The 15,770-nt window shown below is 37.9% G+C and overlaps 1 protein-coding gene and 2 pseudogenes across 1 annotated transcript in view; 1 reads left to right on the top strand and 2 right to left on the bottom strand.

Annotated features, from left to right (window-relative positions):
- The window catches only part of LOC126764205 (uncharacterized), a 317,397-nt gene that overhangs the window by 108,730 nt on the left and 192,897 nt on the right, over positions 1–15,770 (top strand). The gene's annotated exons all lie outside the window — the stretch shown is intronic.
- On the bottom strand, positions 11,652–11,854 carry LOC126764805 (small nucleolar RNA U3; annotated as a pseudogene).
- LOC126764742 (small nucleolar RNA U3) lies at positions 14,209–14,411 on the bottom strand (annotated as a pseudogene).

Below are 15,770 nucleotides of genomic sequence, written 5' to 3'. Positions count from 1 at the left end.
TATACAACTGATGCACCATGTCAAATTGTCCTATGTGACTCTTGGCATCGTCTAGAAATATTTCGAAACAATTAATGGATATTGGAAATAGGTGAATGCAAATTAATGAATCTGCTCTTCTGTAAGATCGCAGAAAGCATAAACAAATCAAAAATCCTCACTGACTTAGTACGCATGCTATATTAGCGGCCAAAAATCGGTCGATGGAAATTGCGCTGCATCGACGCATAAGGAGCCTATTTTGAAAGTTTTTAAAGAATTGTAACAATTGGTTCAATACTTTTTTTTTAATCGATTCAGTCCTATTACTATCCTGGCAGAGGAAAACTTTCTTTTTTTTTTTTTTGCAATATCTTATTATTTATTGAATCTGCTATTTATTTTAAAAGCCTAACAATAAGTTATAAAATCTTAAATCTATTTAAAAACTAGACAAGCTCAAGCAAGTGTTTGAGCTGTTTTGGTGATACGTTGCTCCTTAGTACGCAGGCATATCTCTTCTTTTAAGGCGTGTTTGATCGCAGGAATGTACCAAAGCATTAGCCAAAGGGTTTTGGTGATCTCGGAGTTTAGATATATATTTAATTCTACTGTCTTCTACTTCTTTCTTTACCATAGAAATACCTAGGTCTTTATGGATATTTTCATTACGCATGTACCATGGTGAACACGTGATTGTTCTAAGCATTTTTGATTGGAACCTTTGTATTATATCAATATTAGTTGCACAGGTCGTACCCCACAGTTGAATGCCATACATCCAAATCGGCTTTATAACCGCATTATATAAAAGCACTTTGTTGTCTAGGCTAAGTTTGGAGTTTTTTTTTTAGATATGTGTTTTCTCCATGTAAGTCTTCTATCTAGATGAATACCAAGATAAGTTACTTCGTTGGCTTGGGGTACTAAAATATTGTTCATTTTTACTGCCGGACACATTTTAGGTCTTAGTGAAAACGTAACATGCTTGCATTTTTGTTCATTCACATTTATACGCCAGTTGGCTAGCCATTCTTCGACAGACCTTAAGTGCTCGGCTAATATTCTTGATGATATTATGTGGCATTTATTACGGCTCACTAAAGCTGTGTCATCCGCAAAAGTTGAGGTCAATATATTATTAGCTGTAGGAAGCAGTAGTACAGTATACAGTACAGCAGTCTGCAGTATATATGATGTATAGAGTTGGGCCTAAAACACTGCCCTGGGGTACACCAGCCCTTATCTGTCGTTCGTCAGATATGAAATCTCCCACTTTTACCATAAATTGTCTATTTTTTAAATAAGACTCCAATGTTTTATACAATTCTAAAGGTAGAATGTTTTTAATCTTATACAAAAGGCCTTCATGCCACACCTTATCAAATGCCTGAGCCACGTCTAGAAATAAAGCTGAACAGTACTCTCTGTGCTCAAATGCTTTTCTTATTTCGTTAGTAATTCTATTTACTTGCTCTATCGTGCTATGTTTTTCATGAAACCCGAATTGGTGCGTTGGTATTATATTATTTTCGTGGAGGAAAGGAGACATCTTTGATAGTAACACTTTTTCAAATATTTTAGAAAGGCAGGGTAGAAGACTGATTGGTCTGTATGAAGACGGCTGTGTTAAGTCTTTCCCAGGTTTATCCATCAAGATAATCTGCGACTTTTTCCATGAATTAGGATAGTATCCAAGATTAAGAATTGCACTGAAGAGCAAAGAGAGCACTTCTACAGCAATACTTGGTAACTCAATTAGCATTTTTGGGGTAATATTATCGTGTCCTGGTGACTTTTTTGGTTTAAGTTCTTTTATTATTCTAATAATTTCAGTAAGTGAAGTCTTAAAAGACTCGAGTGACTCGTTACCTGTGTTGGGTAAGCTGGACAACTCGAAGTTGTTCTTGGGGCAATTTGGTTGAAATACCTTTTCTAGGTGATTTGCAAAACAATTAGCCTTTTCCTCGTCACTTCGAGCCCAATTTCCGCCCATGTCTCCTATTGGCATGTTGGAGTTAGTTGGTGGCTTCAGGAACTTTTGGGCTTTCCAAAGAGAATTTTGCTTGCTTGAATTTGGACACAGCTTCTTTATATACATTTCGGTATTGGATTCTTCCTCACGTTTAAGCGCTTTTTTTAATTTACGTACAGCTGATTTCAATTGAAGCTGAGTGGAAGGGGAGCGATTTATCTGCCATTCACGCCTTGCACGCCTTTTTTCGTTTAGAAGCTTTTCTATTTCTCTGTTAGTAATTTTTCTGGCACCAAGCGGCTTATAGTTTTTGTTTGGTGTTGCTAAGACAGCTGCTTTAGTTATTATATCATTGAGTTCTTCTATGCTTTCGTCAATATCTCTTCCTGTATTTATTTTGTACTCAACATTAATGTGGCTTCTCACGTATTTTTTATATTTTAGCCAATTCGTTTTATAAGAAGTTAATCCCACTTTTGGATTAACGAATATGGGTTGTTCACATAACTTTATTAGTACAGGAGAGTGATCAGAAGATAGATCAGTACATGTATCAACTGTTATAAGCGATTTATCTATATTTTTGATTACAGCAAAATCAATTAAATCTGGTATTTTTTTACGATCACTAGGCCAATACGTCGGCTAGCCAGGAGATATTACGTCAAGGTTATTGTGCCTTTTTATAATAGTGTGATACAGCTGTCGTCCTTTCGGATTAATTAGCCGTGAGCCCCAATACGTGTGCTTTGCATTGTAATCTCCACCTGCTATAAATCTATGGCCTAGTGTTCCAAAAAAGTCTTTGAATTGGATGTCAGTAATTTTAACCCGAGGTGGACAGTATATGGCTGTCAGATTTAAGTCCCCGCAGCGATTTTTATAGTTATTGTTGTAGCTTGTAATTGCGCTGTGGCATAAGATTCTGATGTGTGGGGATTTAACCGTTTTCTAACCAACACTGCTGTTCCTCCATGTGCCTTTCCATCTGGGTGGTTTGTAACCTAAATCCCGGTATAAAGAAATTGTTTTTGTTCGTAAGATGAGTTTCTGACAATAGCATTACATCCATACTATTTTCATCCAGAAATTTAATAAGTTCCAATTTATGTTGGTTAACACCGTTAGCATTCCATAAACAAATGTTCAATACACTCATTTTTTACTTAAAAAAGTTTGCAACATTTGGTTTTGTGATTTGATTATCTCTTGAATCATATTTTGCATTGAAGCCATAAATTGTGTCATACATTGGGTAAGGTTGAAAATCATAGTTTCTACGCTTCCATTTGGTTGGTTTTGGGGCAATTGCATTTGTGCAGTATTGCCTTTTACCACGTTTGCATAGCTTCCTTGTGTAGCATTGTCTTTAGGATTAACTGGTTTTGAAATGTGGACGGGGATTTCAATATTTTCAATAGATGGAATATTCATCATTTGGTTACGACGTGCTTGGATACCCTGTGACAACTTCGATTTTAAATCTATGTATACAGGGCAACCCCTGTAGTTAGCAGTGTGGTTTCCTCCACAATTGCTGCATTTTTTATTTAAATCCTCTTTTTTAAGAGTACATTTTGAAGTTAGATGTAGATCACCACATACTACACAGACACTTCGTAGAGTGCAATATGCTTTCGTGTGTCCATACACTTGGCAGTTTGTACATTGTACTGGACCATTTCTTTTGTGTGGTTCCTCAACGGTGATTCTGCGATGGAGAAGATATTTTAAATTGTAAATCGGGTGTATTTCATTTTTCTTTAATTTGTTAGAATCTGGCATCAATTCTATTTTGAACATTGGTTGTGGGACTTTGTTCCTGTTAAAAATATTTACTACTGATTTAATGCTAAAACCACCTTCTTCTAGTGCTTCTCTAACGTCGTTAGAGTCTACCGAAGACTCTATACCTTTTATGACAACAACTAGGCCTTTTGAGCTCTGCAGTTGGTAAGAGTAATAATTCTTGTTATTATTTGATAGGAATTTTACAATTTCCATGAAACTTTTTTTATTTGTTTATTTACACAAAAGATTTAAAAAAATGGAGTACCCACAGCACTTTCATAAATATCGAATTGAAATGAAATGCTGAAATGTCACAATTAAAAAAAAAAAGGTGAGTGGAGTCCCTACGCGAGGATGAAGTTATACTCCTTAGTGATATTCCAAGAAATGCATATCATTTTGTATGAAAGAAAACTACAAAACTTAAATTCACATTTTATAAATTTATTATAATTTATTATCTCCCCGAGCATGCCTTTGCCAAGAAGTCGTCTTTTCGCGACAATGGCGAAAGCTAAAAATCATAAATTGCACAACTTTCTGGTGCTTCTCGCAAAAATCTGCGTCGATATGTATTCACGATCATACGTATACATACATACATATTTACGCATGTTTGTAGGCGAAGCTGCTACAGCGGCAAGGGGGACAATCGGCGGCCATTACTTTACTTATGCCATAGAAATTCTATTGCTACGAATATGGAAATGACAACGAAATAATGCAAATATGCATATTTCTAAAGTTCATTAATTTCTTTGAAGAAATGAATGATCCTGAGAAGTATAGTCTTAACTTTTCAACGGCCAACGCAGAGCATTTCAACCAAAATTTCAGCAATTCTGGCAACCCTTCTCGTGCTCAGCTATGAATTTGGTGCTCTGGCGAATTTATTTAATTTATATTTAAAACTTTATTGTGAAAATTTTTGTATTAAGTGATCTTTTAAGATAAGTATCAGTGTTATATTGTGCTAGTGAAGCTAGTGATTTTACTTTAATTCTGTTCTGGCTAATTTTAATTTATTGTGCCGAGTCATTTTCAATTTGTTTTTGTTGCTACATTTTAAAAAGTGCAATTGTTAGTGTTAATTTATGTTGCTTACTTAAATTTCTTTCTTGTTTTTATTCATTTCCATCTTTGTCCACAGCTGATCGCGAGTTTCTTACTTTTCGTGTGTTACAGTGCATCTCAAACTGCTCGCTACATTGGTTGTTATCTTTGATAACTAACTATTTTTTTGCATTCATTTGTTATAAATATTTTTGTCATCGCGCTTTTTACTTTTATTATTTAACATTTTTTATATTTTTGTTTAATACTGTTTTTGTTCATTATGACTTGTAACTTTCCGAACTGCTCTGTGAAAAGCGAGTCGGAACGCTATGTTTCTTGTTGGCTTTGTGATGGGCTTGCCCATCTTAAATGTGCTGGACTGACAGGTAGGATTTTGGATTCCATTCTTGACAGTAAGGGCTTGCGCTGGTCTTGCTTGAAATGCAGACCAACTGAAATTGAATTGTTTAAAGTTTTTAAGCAGGCGCACAATGGTTTCAAGAAGATTGGTCGAGAGCTTGAAACTTCTTCTTCTTCTTAATTGGCGTAGACACCGCTTACGCGATTATAGCCGAGTTAACAACAGCGCGCCAGTCGTTTCTCCTTTTCGCTACGTGGCGCCAATTGGATATTCCAAGCGTAGCCAGGTCCTTCTCCACTTGGTCCTTCCAACGGAGTGGAGGTCTTCCTCTTCCTCTGCTTCCCCGGCGGGTACAGCGTCGAATACTTTCAGAGCTGGAGTGTTTTCGTCCATTCGGACAACATGACCTAGCCAGCGTAGCCGCTGTCTTTTAATTCGCTGAACTATGTCAATGTCGTCGTATTTCTCGTACAGCTCATCGTTCCATCGAATGCGATATTCGCCGTGGCTAACGCGCAAAGGACCATAAATCTTTCGCAGAACTTTTCTCTCGAAAACTCGCAACGTTGACTCATCAGTTGTTGACATCGTCCAAGCCTCTGCACCATATAGCAGGACGGGAATTATGAGCGACTTATAGAGTTTAGCTTTTGTTCGTCGAGAGAGGACTTTACTTTTCAATTGCCTACTCAGTCCGAAGTAGCACCTGTTGGCAAGAGCAATCCTGCGTTGGATTTCCAGGCTGACATTGTTGGTGGTGTTAATACTGGTTCCTAAATAGACGAAATTATCTACAACTTCAAAGTTATGACTGTCAACAGTGACGTGAGTGCCAAGTCGCGAGTGCGACGACTGTTTGTTTGATGACAGGAGATATTTCGTCTTGCCCTCGTTCACTGCCAGACCCATTTGTTTTGCTTCCTTGTCTAGTCTGGAGAAAGCAGAACTAACGGCGCGGGTGTTAAGGCCGATGATATCAATATCATCAGCATACGCCAGCAGCTGTACACTCTTATAAAAGATGGTACCTTCTCTACTAAGTTCTGCAGCTCGAACTATTTTCTCCAGAAGCAGGTTGAAAAAGTCACACGATAGGGAATCGCCTTGTCTGAAACCTCGTTTGGTATCGAACGGCTCGGAGAGGTCCTTCCCGATTCTGACGGAGCTCTTCGTGTTGCTCAACGTCAGTTTACACAGCCGTATTAGTTTTGCGGGGATACCAAATTCAGACATCGCGGCATAGAGGCAGTTCCTTTTCGTGCTGTCGAAAGCAGCTTTGAAATCGACGAAGAGGTGGTGTGTGTCGATTCTCCTTTCACGGGTCTTTTCCAAGATTTGGCGCATGGTGAATATCTGGTCGGTTGTTGATTTTCCAGGTCTAAAGCCACACTGATAAGGTCCAATCAGTTTGTTGACGGTGGGCTTTAATCTTTCACACAATACGCTCGATAGAACCTTATATGCGATGTTGAGGAGGCTAATCCCACGGTAGTTGGCGCAGATTGTGGGGTCTCCTTTTTTATGGATTGGGCATAGCACACTTAAATTCCAATCGTTGGGCATGCTTTCGTCCGACCATATTTTACAAAGAAGCTGATGCATGCTCCTTATCAGTTCTTCGCCGCCGTGTTTGAATAGCTCGGCCGGTAATCCATCGGCCCCCGCCGCTTTGTTGTTCTTCAGGCGGGTAATTGCTATTCGAACTTCTTCATGGTCGGGCAATGGGACGTCTGCTCCATCGTCATCGATTGGGGAATCGGGTTCGCCTTCTCCTGGCGTTGTGCATTCTCTGCCATTCAGCAGGCTGGAGAAGTGTTCCCTCCATAATTTAAGTATGCTCTGGGCATCGGTCACTAGATCACCTTTGGGGGTTCTACAAGAGTATGCTCCGGTCTTGAAACCTTCTGTAAGCCGCCGCATTTTTTCGTAGAATTTTCGAGCATTACCCCTGTCGGCCAGCTTATCAAGCTCTTCATACTCACGCATTTCGGCCTCTTTCTTTTTCTGTCTGCAGATGCGTCTCGCTTCCCTCTTCAATTCTCGGTATCTATCCCATCCTGCACGTGTAGTGGTCGATCGTAACGTTGCGAGGTAGGCAGCCTGTTTTCTCTCCGCTGCGGCGCGGCACTCCTCGTCGTACCAGTTGTTCTTTTGCACTTTCCGAAAACCAAGGGTTTCGTATGCAGCTGTACGTAAGGAGTTTGAAATGCCGTCCCACAGTTCCCTTATACCGAGTTGTTGATGAGTGCTCTCAGAGAGCAGGAGTGCAAGCCGAGTAGAAAAACGTTTGGCAGTCTGTTGTGATTGCAGCTTTTCGACGTCGAACCTTCCTTGTGTTTGCTGGCGTGCGTTTTTTGCTGCACAGAGGCGGGTGCGAATCTTGGCTGCAACAAGATAGTGGTCCGAGTCGATGTTAGGACCTCGAAGTGCACGCACATCTAAAACACTGGAGACGTGTCTTCCGTCTATCACAACATGATCGATCTGGTTGGTAGTTTTTCGATCCGGAGACAGCCAGGTAGCTTGATGAATTTTTTGTGCTGGAATCTAGTACTACAGATAACCATATTTCGGGCCCCGGCGAAGTCGATCAGCCTCAACCCATTTGGGGATGTTTCCTCGTGGAGGCTGAATTTACCGACCGTAGTGCCAAAGATACCTTCTTTGCCCACCCTGGCGTTAAAGTCGCCAAGCACGATTTTGACATCGTGGCGGGGGCATCTCTCATAAGTGCGTTCCAAGCACTCATAAAAGGCATCTTTGGTCACATCGTCCTTCTCATCCGTCGGAGCGTGGGCGCAGATCAGCGATATGTTGAAGAACCTCGCTTTGATGCGGATTGTGGCTAGACGTTCATTCACCGGAGTGAATGATAGTACTCGGCGACGGAGTCTCTCTCCCACCACGAATCCCACACCAAACTTGCGCTCCTTTATATGGCCACTGTAGTAAATGTCACAAGGACCTACTCGTCTCTGTCCTTGTCCCGTCCATCGCATTTCTTGGACGGCGGTGATGTCAGCCTTTATTTTCACGAGGACATCAACCAGCTGGGCAGCGGCACCTTCCCAATTAAGGGACCGGACATTCCAGGTGCATGCCCTGATATCGTTATCCTTATTTCGTTTGCCATGGTCGTCATCAAAAGAGGGGTTTCTCATCCGAGGCTGTTTGTCGCTTTTCATTGGGATAGGCTTTTTACGTGGCGGGTCCCAAACCCAGCGCACAACCCTATGCAGGGGATGTTTCGCCTTCTCACTTTAGCTCACCTTCGAACGGATGTTCTTAGGCTACCCAGAGGATACTTGGTCAAAGACCGGAAGTCGTGAGCTGCTTGAGTCATATGTAAAAGAATCGTTTCTGGCCACTCCCAAGTGAATGGCGATCAGAGAACTTTCCTCACTTGCGTGAACTTCTACACATGACCCCATCCTCCATGAGAGCTTGAAACCCTTACTGAAAAATTTAGGCATTATGAAACGCTGTTTCAATCATTTCAATGCCTAAATACTCGGGATGAGAATCCAAAACCTAAACGAAAACGTCCGTCTGATGAAGATACCACCGTATGTAAAATTTTGCCCCCACCCGCTATTGACCTCATAAATCTTGCATCCCCTCGTCCTCAAGGAGAGAAGGTTCCGTCTGCTCAGGACACAGAGAAAACTGTTACTGAATACGGTAAGCGGAAAACTTCTCAAGATCCGCCTCCAAATACCTCCAAGTCAGCTAATAAAAACTTAGTGGTAATACCGCGGAAAAAAGCAATTTTTATCTCGAGACTTGCTGCGGATACCACAGTCGAGTATATAAAAAGTTACATCTCGTCGAAATTAAAAACGGTAGATACAGACATCCGTAAATTTAATTTCAAATACAACAGAGATATTTCCTCGTTTAAGATCGACGTATCCGCTGACAATTTTCAACTGATACTTGACAACTCATTCTGGCCATCTGGGGTCTTCGTGCGCGAATTCGAGCACAAACGTGAAAAGCCCATTGTAGTTATCACTAAAATGCCAAGAAATCCCGTTGATACAAAAAACTAATTAACAATAATTCGCTGATTGTTTATTATCAAAATGTTAGAGGGCTTAATACAAAACTTAGTGATTTGTATCTAAATAGCATTCATTGCAACTTTAAAATCATTGCTTTGACAGAAACTTGGCTAAAGCCCCACATTTTTGATAACGAAATATTCAACAGCGAATTCGAAATCTTTAGATATGACCGGCTGAACAGAAAAGGAGGTGGCGTCTTGTTTGCTGTTCATTCTTCAATTCCATCTGAAGAAGTCGATGTTCCGTATGCAGACTTCATTGAATTTAAGTGCATTCGTATTTGCGCTAACAGTGGCCATATCTACTTAACATTGTCTTATATACCGCCTCACTCTGACATATCTGTATACATGCAGCATGCTACATTAATAAGTAATGTTTTCTCAATGGTTAATGATACTGATTCCATGATTGTTTTGGGAGATTTCAACTTACCGTGCGTATCATGGAAATCTATTGATGATCACAAACGTCAACTCCAAACGCAGGATTTCTAACTTTCCGTCCGCTATGAAATATAAGTCTAGTATGTCCAGTGACAATCACACCATTTCTAATATGTTCGCTAAATTCTTTAGGTGCAATTACTCTTCAAAATCTCCACAAATGTTCCGCATCAGCACAAGTTATGTCCGATTTCTGTCATTAATGCACCTACCATTTCCGAAGCAGACGTCTTAAATCATTTAAATATGTTAGAACAATCATACAATTACGGCCCAGATATGATTCCCTCATGCTTTCTTAAGAAATGTGCCAAATATATATACCAACCCCTAACAAAACTATTTAACTCATCTCTTAAGCAAGGCTTATTTTCATCCATATGGAAAAAGTCATATATAATTCCTTTGCATAAGAGTGGATTTAGGTCATCTATTGAAAACTATAGGGGAATAGCAAAGTTGTCTGCAATACCTAAACTTTTTTAAGCAATTATAACAGACGACATAACCTTCCGGATCTCTCCACTAATTTCTTGTTCTCAGCATGGTTTTCGTAAAGGGAAATCTACCACAACTAATTTGCTTGAATTTGTATCACATGTATCAACGGGCTTTAGGGAGAATAAGAATACTGATGTTATATATACAGATTTTAGTAAAGCTTTTGATAAAGTAAACCATTCAATTCTTTTGAATAAACTTGATATTCTTGGTTTTCAACCAATATTTCTAAAATGGGTTGCTTCTTATCTTAGTAATAGAATTCAACAAGTCATATTTAAAGATACTTTTTCTGACATAATCAATGTTCCTTCAGGCGTTCCTCAAGGTAGCCATCTTAGTCCAATTCTGTTCTTGTTATTTATTAACGACATATCATCTGTTGTTAAGTTTTCAAAAGTTTTATTATATGCTGACGATGTAAAACTTTTTAAAACATATACTTCAAACAGCGAAAGATGTCAGTTGCAAACAGACTTAAAGAACCTAGTTTCTTGGTGTGATAGAAATGACATGCCATTGAACCTTAAAAAATGTAAAACGATGTGCTTTTCACGTAGAGCTGTAGACCCTACCTCATACGCAATACAAAACTTTAGGTTGGAGCAAGTATGCAGTTTTGTTGATCTGGGAGTAACTATGGACCCCAAACTCAATTTTAATCTTCACGTATCTTCCACGGTTTTTAAAGCTAAAGGCGCTCTTAGTTTTGTTAAACGTTGGTCTAAAGAATTTAGAGATCCGCTTACCACAAAAATTCTTTTTACATCTCTGGTGAGGCCTATATTGGAGTATGCTTCTGTGGTTTGGAACCCTAGTTACCAAGTCCATTCGGATAAGTTAGAGTCCGTTCAAAAACATTTTTTACTTTTTGCCTTAAATCATTTGCATTGGGATTCCAGTTTAAATCTTCCCCCTTACATTAACCGTTTAAAACTTATAAATCTCCCGGCACTCGCTAGTCGTAGGGAGATGCTTGGTATAATATTTCTTGTAAAACTCATGAATGGGTCAGTCTGTAGCCCATCTCTCTTATCTGATATAAATTTTACCGTTCCCGCTCGCCCTACCAGGCAGTTTAGACCCTTACTTTTAAAATTTTCTAGAACAAATTTTGAGTTAAACGAACCATTCCGCCGTATATGTCATGATTTCAATTTTCATTCCAGCACATTCGATCTAACAGACTCACTCTTTACCATTAAAAAAATTATTTTATTTACTCTTAACAAGTAACATTTAATAATTATAAACTTTAATCTAATTCTTAATTTCGGCTGTTGAAATTTTTGTTTCTGTAGCTGAGCAGCTTAAGATCGCAACGCTTATAACTCTCTTGCCTTTTATGACTCGGCTAATTCCGCTCGTTCGCGGATTGCGCCCCTCGCGTCGGTTGGGCGGGAGGAGGGTCATCGTTGGGTATTATTATAAAAAAAAAAAAAAGAAAAAAAAAAAGGAATTTATTCATTAAAATCACCACACAGAAGTCGTTTTAACCGTTGTAAGCGAACGATTTTCGAAGAAACATCATTTCTTATATGCCACAAGACAAAATTAGAAATGAACTTCTTAAACCTCACGCTGTCAGATAAAACGATATACCTCGTCATCGCGGGTCGATTTCCAAAAAATGTAAATGAAGACTAACTACAGAAATAATCCTGTAAAGTATAGCCTTAATTTTTCAACGGCCAACGCAGGGTATTTCAACAAAAGCTCACATAAAATAATTGAGAATTCGCAGAAATGAAAGACAAAGGAAAGAAAAAGGAGTATAACTTCAATAATGCACAAGCATACAAACATACATATGCGCACACATGTGAATAGTCACCTCGTCATCGCGGGTCGATTTGCGAAGAAAGTAAATGAAGACTGACCAGAGAACTTAAAAGTATAGAGAAGGTGCAGGTTCGACTGCGAACATTTGATAGATTCAAATTAGGGAATTCACCGCATTTGTTAAGATTTTAGGTCGGAATTCGCCTCGCAATTTTAACATTTTTTACAATTCTCTCACATATTCTAACAGAGAATATGAAGAGACAGAAATATATGTATTTATAAAATGATTTCTTTGATATTCCATAGGATGGAAATATGTATATAGAACTCTTTTATTTTTGATTTATTATTTTTCAAATTATTTAATGCTAATTTGATCTTATTTTATAATAACTCATTTTAAATATATAAAAGATTTACCTAAACATTATGATAATATTTTCATGATTCATACGCAATGTACGAATGTAAGCAATTTCGTTTTGCCGTCGGCATTTCAATTTCTCATGCTTCAATTTTTGCTTTCAACCAAAAAATCGCTTGTATGCATGTATGTACATATGTGCAATATATGCCTTTGCATTTTGCCGTCGGCATTTCCATATTGACATGCAAAAGTAATTATGTATTTCATTGTTTCGTTTTGGCCCAATTTTGTATATTAAGACAAGTGTCAATAATTGCGCCAAAATCAAATATATTATATATTCATATGTAAACATGTTTTAAACTTTACATAAAATAGAAGTGTCAATAAATGCGCCAATTTTCATAAAGTTGGAAATTTTGCGCGAATAAGACGTGTGCGGGTTAAGTCGCGAATTTTACTTATATTAATTAATTTGAAAGTGCCGAAAAATGCGAAACGAAATTTCAATAAATCTAAATAAATTTAAGTAAATTTACATGTATTTTCATTTATATTTAATTGTCAATAAATTTTTTAAAATTATTTGCCCTAGTTGTCCATTTTTTATTTTCTCCCACATTTCAGCCGATTTTTGTATAGAAATTTGACCGGCGTAGAAGCAAAATGCGAAACAAGCATACATACATATATTATGTTGTTTGCACTTTTGTCTGTATGTTTGCGAAAGCAAATGTTCTACAAAAGCATATTTCTATACTTAAACAAAATTATTAGAACCGTCGTATGTTTCTTATGTACATGCATATCCAAACCATACTTAAGTCAGCGCAACCCAAGTGTCAATGGTGGTGTTGATAGTAAGCGCTTGGAAAGTCAAGATGCTACCACAGGTTCGAATCTCGACAGAATAAATTTTTAATCTTTTTCTTTTAACATCTTATACTATACAAATAAATATTTTTCTTACTAATAGAAATTAAATTTATCACAGCAATATTATGTATATGTATATTATGTATATTGCTGTGATAAATTTAATTTCTATTAGTAAGAAAAATATTTATTTGTATAGTATACGATGTTAAAAGGCATACATCTTCTATCCTATCTTGTGTATCTGCACATGCTCATATGAGTGTATGTATACGCATGTGCGCGTTCAGAAATTGAAATCATATTTGCATCACTTATCAACATACTTATTACATGTGCGCGCATTGACTTGCATGTTCATACATTCATATATACTTATATGTACATATATTTGCATACATTACCAAACAAATAATGCACAAGCATACAAACATACATATGCATACACATATGAATATGTCACCAACAAAAAATTGATCTTCACAAGACAATATGGCAGACAAATTGGCGAAGAACAAGTGTAGTACATTTTACAACAAAAACGATTTCATTCAAAAACGCAGGCGCAAATTCCACAAGCGATCTCGCTTCATTCATAAAAACAGAGGTCGTAACATATCCCCAAGCATGCCTTTGCCAACAAGTCGCCTTTTCGCGAAGATGGCGAAAGCTAAAAATCATAAATTGCACAACTTTCTGGTGCTTCTCGCAAAAATCTGCGTCGATATGTATTCACGATCATACGTATACATACATATTTACGCATGTTTGTAGGCGAAGCTGCGACAGCGGCAAGGGGTGACAATCGGCGGCCATTACTTTACTTATGCCATAGAAATTCTATTGCTACGAATATGAAAATTACAACGAAATAATGCAAATATGCATATTTCTAAAGGTCATTAAATTCTTTGAAAAAATGAATGATCCTGAGAAGTTTAGTCTTAACTTTTCAACGGCCAACGCAGAGCATTTCAACCAAAAGGAATTTATTCATTTAAATCAACACTCAGAAGTCGTTTTATCCTTTATAAGCGAACGATTTTCGAAGAAACATCATTTCTAATATGCCACAAGACAAAATTAGAAATGAACTTCTTAAACCTCACGCTGTCAGATAAAACGATATACCTCGTCAGCGCGGGTCGATTTCCAAAAAATGTAAATGAAGACTAACTAAAGAAATAATCCTGTAAAGTATAGACTTAATTTTTCAACTGCCAACGCAGGGTATTTCAACAAAAGCTCACATAAAATAGTTGAGAATTCGCAGAAATGAAAGACAAAGGAAAGAAAAAGGAGTATAACTTCAATAATGCACAAGCATACAAACATACATATGCGCAGCAGCAGCAAGGAAAGAGGTAACAATCGGCGATCCATTGTATATTTCTTTCATACATAAGCAAACCATGATTAGGACAACGCAATACAAGTGTCAATGGTGGTGTTGGTGGTAAGCGCTTGTAGAGTTACGACGAGCACGTAGGTTCGAATCCCAACAGAATTTATTTTTAATTGAATATGTCACCAACCAAAAATTGAAACATTGTTCTACAAAAACAACAACAGCATAAGCATGGCAATATTGTGTTGTTGGTAGAAAAGCCGAGCTGTGCCGAAAGAAACGAACAAACAATTGCCGATTGTCACCGCTTCGCTTGCTGCTCGAACATCTTCGCAGACAAGGTTGCGTAGATTCGTATTGAGCAAGTTTGCGCAACCTGAATCTATCGCAACCTTTTCCGAACTCGTATAAGAAGTATAACTTCAAAAAATTAAATTAATCGTGAGTAATTTCATGGAAATAAACATTAATTACTTTAATAATAACTAGCTTGATAGTCATGTATACTATGTATCAAAGACCTCTAGATACCCTGAATGTCATCACATATTGTTCGGTTCAAAACTGGTTTACCTATTATTCAGCGTAATGATAATCCTCTTAAATTAAGCAACGGTAATTCCTAAATACATATCTAATCAAAAAGATCACTGAAAAAATTATTGAAGTAACCACTTTGACTGGAAAACTTAATAAAGAGTCTGTTGCCACGTATTCCTGCAGCAAAAAGTACAAATAAGGAAGATATAAGTTAGGGTGTATTTTATACACTTGCAACTTGCAATGACCAAGACACGCTAATACCTTCAGGTGTTGGTAAGACCTTATCTTAAACAAGTAAGGAAGACCTCATTTCGGGTATAACCGAATATTCTGTACTCATGCAAGTTGCAAGAATAACAGCCATGGAAGCACACTCGAGTACATAGGCCTGTTAGATATATTAGGTTTTCAAAAAAGTCTTGCGGTATTTTAGCTAGTTGGCGCTGAAAGCACCTAGTTCTAATGTTATTCGTCGCATCGGGTCCTGCTATACCTTTTTGGAAATCTCATTTCACGCGCTAACACGTGTTTGATTGATTGTCGTTTGTTTTAAGTCGTTCGTGAGTTATAGCGTCGCAAACATAGAGCAAAATAAAATTTGTGCAGTTTATGGACCCGATACAGTTTCCATTTCCACCGCACAACGATGGTTTCAACGTTTTCGTTCTGGTGTAG

This window comes from Bactrocera neohumeralis, unplaced genomic scaffold (genome assembly GCF_024586455.1).
Source record: "Bactrocera neohumeralis isolate Rockhampton unplaced genomic scaffold, APGP_CSIRO_Bneo_wtdbg2-racon-allhic-juicebox.fasta_v2 cluster09, whole genome shotgun sequence".
Lineage (NCBI taxonomy): Eukaryota > Metazoa > Arthropoda > Insecta > Diptera > Tephritidae > Bactrocera > Bactrocera neohumeralis.
The sequence above is the reverse complement of the archived record's forward strand: the minus strand, read 5'-3'. Positions and strand labels throughout refer to the sequence as shown.